The sequence below is a fragment of the Podarcis raffonei genome, chromosome 5 (assembly GCF_027172205.1).
Source record: "Podarcis raffonei isolate rPodRaf1 chromosome 5, rPodRaf1.pri, whole genome shotgun sequence".
In the NCBI taxonomy this organism is placed as follows: domain Eukaryota; kingdom Metazoa; phylum Chordata; class Lepidosauria; order Squamata; family Lacertidae; genus Podarcis; species Podarcis raffonei.
This window is the reverse complement of record NC_070606.1, coordinates 22,659,668-22,665,995: the sequence shown is the minus strand read 5'-3', so window position 1 is coordinate 22,665,995 and position 6,328 is coordinate 22,659,668.

Below are 6,328 nucleotides of genomic sequence, written 5' to 3'. Positions count from 1 at the left end.
TATGTCATGGGATGCAAGCCTTTGAAAAGTCTGTATTTTTTAAATTATTTCGTGTTCGATTGCGTCTTACCCATCAATCTCATGAGCCCTGCAGAACAATCTGGGGTAGGGAGTGTGGCAAAAATGGTATACCTGCAGCTTGGAAGCTCAGACTACCTGAAAGAACAGGGAACAATGTTTTCCACAATGCCGAGAGAGTCACATGTATACAATGGAATTCATAGAATCTGAATAGCCTGCACAATGCACATTGGGTGTTGGTTTGTCCAGCCAGCTAGCACTGAAATGCTATGCATGCAAACTCAGAAGTAAACCCATTGTGTGTGATGGGTAGGTGTGTACAGGTTTGCAACCTAAATGATCTGAGGGTAAGGGAAAGCCAGATATAGGACCTAACTGACCATCAATGCCTACAAGCAGCCACAGACTGGTGTGCAAATTAATCTCAGATGATTGCTGCTGTCCCATTTTATAGATTGGATGTATTCTTACGGGTTTGAATATAATCCCTCCCTGATTCCCTGGGGAGTGTGGGGAGCAGGAAACTAGAGTAATCTCTAAGGAGAAGGATGCTCTTTCTTCAATTAATACAGCAAGCCATTTCTACAGAACTTTGGCAAACTCCTGCCGTGCTGTTGCTCTGATCATAAACACTGAGTGAGCTAATGGGGACAGGAAGTCTCAGGAAATGCTGCACAAGTCACAGATTTTAGGAGCTTATGCTGATCTCCTGGATTCTAGTATCTGGGGGAAAAATTGCAGCGGAGTATTTCTTTTTCGTTTTCGAGTGGTTCAGAACACTCTCAAATGAGCCAAAGAGCATTCTTCCCTGATCTGATCATATCCTGCCCCTCACACCCCATTTTTCTCCCACCCAAATAAACAATCCATAGTATTAAATAAATATTAAAAAGGTTGCTAATCTTCTGGCAGCAGAAACACTGAAATACCAATGGAATTGCAAAAGCGATTCTTTCTGTACAAATCCCAACTTGAGCGATTATTAAATTCTGCTTACCTATCATTCCTCCTTTAGCTTCAAGGGGAAAACATTATGTTTTTAAATTCTTGGCCTGAAATCTGTTGTGTGGCATTATGGATGCTGAAGCTTACATGTTCAGCATTCTAAGTAGGAAGACAAGTCACTCACAAGCTAGTGTTAAAAACAGAAGTTGCTAGCCTTTTCTTCCCCCTCCTGTCTTGTGCAACACTTTTATCCCAAAATACATTACAGAGCCTGTGTTCTTGTTGGGGGGGAGTAAACACTCATAGGGTCCTGCTTTAAACATTGCATGTCTAGGCTGTTCACGCACATTGCCTCTTTTGTGTTCCAAGTGGTGTGTTGTAATGCTGGAGTTAAGCTACAACTACCATCATCTCTGGGTTAAACCACAGAGCCTAGGACTTGCTGATCGGAAGGTCAGCAGTTTGAATCCCCGCAATGGGATGAGCTCCCATTGCTCAGTCCCTGCTCCTGCCAACCTAGCAGTTTGAAAGCACATCAAAGTGCAAGTAGATAAATAGGTACCACTCCAGCAGGAAGGTAAACGGCGTTTCCATGCGCTGCTCTGGTTTGCCAGTAGCGGCTTAGTCATGCTGGCCACATGACCCAGAAGCTGTATGCCAGCTCCCTCGGCCAATAAAGCGAGATGAGCACCGCAACCCCAGAGTCGGTCACAACTGGACCTAATGGTCAGGGGTCACTTTACCTTTACCTTTACCATCATCTCTGCCCATTGGTCATGATGGCTGGGGCTGATGAGAGTTGGAATCCAAAAACATCCAGGGGACACAACTCCTGCTTCAACATTTAAAGGTCATTTCTAGCTGCCATAGAAAATTTGTGCCAGTGCCAGTGTTCTTCTGGGCCACCTTGCCTAGAATGTTTTGCTCTGAGGGATGACCCTCTCAGAATATCATTATCAGTGGAGGCAAAACTCTTTAAAAGTAAGCAGGAGCAGCAATGGGGTGGTGGCAGTACCATGTATTGCGCCCATTCTGCTCTTTTCAATGCCGGCCGTCCCAGAGAAAGCCCACCTTCCTGACATCAAAGACCATTTTCTTTTTGCCTCGCCTTTCAAACCTGACCTGTTTTCAGCCTTGTCTTCTCCATTTGTTTTCAAGCTGCATTATTTTTTATTGCTACCTTTTATTTTATTGCTAATCATTCTTAATTCGCCTTATTATGGTGTTATAAGCTGCCCCGATAACTTTTTTAATTATATGACAGGAGCAAATAAATAGAGGAAAATCCCTAAACAAAACTCACCTTTTCCATGAAAAGTCTGACGACGATTAGTCCTCACCCCCATGGTGCAATCCTCTGCATGTTTACTCATAAGTAAATCCAAGAGGCTTCAGTTGGCTTGCTCCCAAGCATTGTGCAACTGTATTCATTTGTATTCCCCCCCTCCTTGTCCTCCCTTTTCATGAAAACTCCTCAGGGCAGGGACTTCTTCCCCACCCATGAAAACCACACTAATATATTTCAGTGCAGAGTCCAAATACCCATTGCTCCATTGTAAGGTCTATACTAGTCATTTGCAAACTGTCTGACTTTGGGAAATCTTTTCTATCTCAACTTATCTGCTGTAGAATACCTGCCAGGAACCAACTGCTTGTTGCAGAGGACTCTGGGGAACGTTCTAGTAGCATGGTTCATACAGCGAGCATTGCCCAAACCCATGCTACAGTGAACAATGGCAAGGGAAGATTGACAGCGGTGGCCCACCTATCCTTGCCTACCATTTTCATCTTCTCATTGAGGAAGCCTATGGAACACAGATTGAAAGCCGTTCCTCTGTGTATTACATGCTTTGATTCCAAGGTTTTACCAGCAACCAAGTCTAGGATAATTTACTGCTTAGCAATGTTTTCATGGTGTACCTCCACAATTTCCCAACTCACTAACCACAAAATTAACCAGAGGTCTGTTGAGCATTATTAGTCTATAGGTATCATTCTGAATGATTACTCATATTGAATGGGTGCTTAGCCAGGTGTAAGAAACAAAATCTAAGGGGCTGCAGCATGCTAAAGCAGAGAACTGCCACTTTTTATATTAATTCAACACCAGGGATTTTATACACACACCATTTCCCATCTGTATTAAACACTAACATTATCCGCTAGGTTATACATTTCTAACCACCACCACCCCCCCAGTTAATTTTAAGAATATGAGATACCATTTTCAGCTCAGTTCTCTGGGAATACATTTTCCTGTTCACTACAGGAAAACAATTAATGAGATTCAAGGAATTTATCTATGCACTCACAGAGAAGCCAAATTAACTGTATCTCTAATAATTCATTCTGCTTTTTTTTTTAATTGACTGAAGCTGTATCAACAGACTAGGCCACTTTTTTGCCAATACTCATATAAGCAGCACTAAAGCAGAGAATTACATCTGATTTACAGCCTCATGCTAGGCATATCTCCAAGGTGGCAAGTTCTGGAGCGATTCACCACTGGTAAGCATGCAAAGAGGCGGTGTGATTTGTACTAGATGCTATAACGGGTTTCATGTCATGCTTCTAACACATGAAATCTTATACCTGTTTCCAAAGAAATATCTTTCTGGAGATGTAAAACACTGCCAGTTGCTTAACATGGTTCAACAATGATCTTTCCAATCCCTCTCGCAGAGCATAAATTCTCTGCAGTAGATCATTATGTCAGCACTTAGTTAGAACTAAACTGGGTTACTACTTAGTCAAGGTTTGAAACCATATTCAAATTTATGAGATTTCATATTCCAGGAGGGATGGCATAATCCCATGACCCATGTTCTGGTTTAGGAACATAGGAACCAAGTCAGAGCACTTGTCATTTTGGTTTGATCTTCTATACCAGTGAAGGCCAAACTTGGCCCTCCAGCTGTTTTGGGACTACAACTCCCACCATCCCTTGCTAACAGCACCAGTGGTCAGGGGTGATGGGAACTATAGTGTCAAAACAGCTGGAGGGCCAAGTTTGGCAATCAATGTTCTACACCAACTGAAACTTCCCAGAGTTTCAGCTAGAAGACTTTCCCATCCCTACCTGACAATGCCAGGAATCAAACCACATAATGCATAGTCTCTACCACTGAGCTACAACCCCTCCTGTTAGCAGTGATTAAGCAATAAGAGTTGAATTTTCACCATCTCCTGTGTCCTGAACCCCTGGCCTATCTGGCAGCAAGTCAGTATGTTAAGTCCCCAGTCCAGGATCAATCCATGTGTCCAAAGTCCATACAGAAACAGAGCCTCACAAGCTGAGGCCCATCAACATGGGCAGTTCAACAGAAACAGAACCTTCACTCTGCTGCCCTTCTGTACTTTGGATGCCTGTTACAGCATCTGGGCCTGATGAGACATGTGACCCCACCTGTTCTAACCCTACTCCATCTGAGTTATCACACACCTCCTCCCAGAGCTAGCAAGCCCCACCTGGCCAGTTAGGGAGCTGGGCTGTGGGCCCTTGCTTGCCTCAGACTCCTAGAGTACCCCACCCTCTGCTCCCTAAACCGCAGAGCCCACAAGTAAAGTAGGAGGTAGTAGTTGCTAGCATTCTATTTATTTATGTGAGGTTTCTTTTTTTCCCATTCATGTTAATCAAGCTTGAGGATTCTGATCTTGAAAGCTTTCTATGCAAGTACAACTTTCTCAATTCCATCGTCATTTTATTCTTTCTGGTTAGTTATCACTGCAATATTTTATCTATTTTTGATGGCAAATTACCGTTTGGGGTGAATATGCTTTCTTACAAACAGCCCAGAGAAGTTTAAAAATATACCAATAATGGGATTGGTTAACAAGACCTCCAAGCAACATGAATCAATCTCTGCTTGGAACTGATGAGCCTTGACAATTTTTTTTAAAAAAAGGATTTTGCACCAAAATTACCATTTTTAATGTAATTGTCTAATTGCAATAATTCATGATTTTTAGTGGTAAATGGTTCAATGTTCTTTATCCTTCAGGCTTGTGAGTCTGAATTAATTAAGCAAAACCGTAAATGCTGATTAATCCCTTCAGGGTTGACAGAAATATCAGACCAGGCTTGGGAACCTCAGACCCACAGGTCAGATGTGGCCCTCCAGGCCTCTTTCTCTGTGGCTTTTGGGACTCTCTGCAGGCCAAATTTCTTCCTCAGCCTCTCTCCCTCTTTTCAGGCCACACCTAGCTCCTTAGCAGTGGTCATTGAGGAAACAACCATCAAAAACCAAGCACCTTCAGCTAAGTCTGGAAAGAATCAGATGACCATCCATGCTCATTAGTAAGCAACTGACTTGAACAGAAGACAGCTGTCTTTTCACTTGACGCCACAAGATAGCATTTATGTTACAATAGGTGATCAGAGTAGCATTAGACCAGATTGTGCATGAGCTCAAATGGCACGAAGGTTACATCTGATTTAGTCCACAGAGGTTGAGGTCAATAACTGCCAGTGTTCCATTGCGAGACTTTTCACTTCATGGGAAACCTAAGGTGGAAGCAGTTTATTCCTTCCTAATGAAGACTCATTTCCCAAAAAGGGGTTTTAATCTCTTTTGTGATGTTTAGACATAAAGAAAGCAAGGAACACCCCAGGCACATTTTCATAGAACTCAATTAAAATCAAGTTCATTTGTGCAAGAGGAGTCCCTGCAACTTAATCATTAATAAAACCCAAGATCCCACATGTATTAGACCTGTGTTTCGCTTGGGTCTGAGGGATTGCTACTGACTAAAATGTTTGATGCGATATGGATTTGCAAGTATCATATATGCCTTTGTGCTGTATATCAATGCCATGATATTGATAATAAGGGATTTGCTGGCTATTTACCACTGACATTTTCAGAAGCTGCTTTGTAATCCACAATGATCTCCCCCTGTATTACATTCCTTTTTGTAAACTAGGCTTCCAGGGTTTTACAAAGAAAGGCACTGTATTGTACAACCTGACATTTGGATGCTTTCTCAAGAGATATTAAGAACTTAACATCTTTATTCCACACTTCTGCCAGAGTAGATTAAAAACTATAGAAGGACATTTTTCATTAGAGTCTAGTTAATCTCCAAAAGTTCATGAGTTCATTTATTCACAAAACCATACAGATGCTTCTTGGAAACTTCTCCAAAAACTACAAGCCTCTTGAATCTAGCAAAATTGCTATAAAGACCTACAGAAGAAGCAGGTATTCAGCTGACATTTTCTGCTTTTACCGTTTCTTGTTTGGTCATAAATGCATCTTGAACAACACAACCAAAAGTGTTTGATTGAACTTGAGCAAATTCAATGGATGGCATCCCACAGCTGCAGAGTTTTCAAATTGAAAATAGAGATTTCACTGGGGTA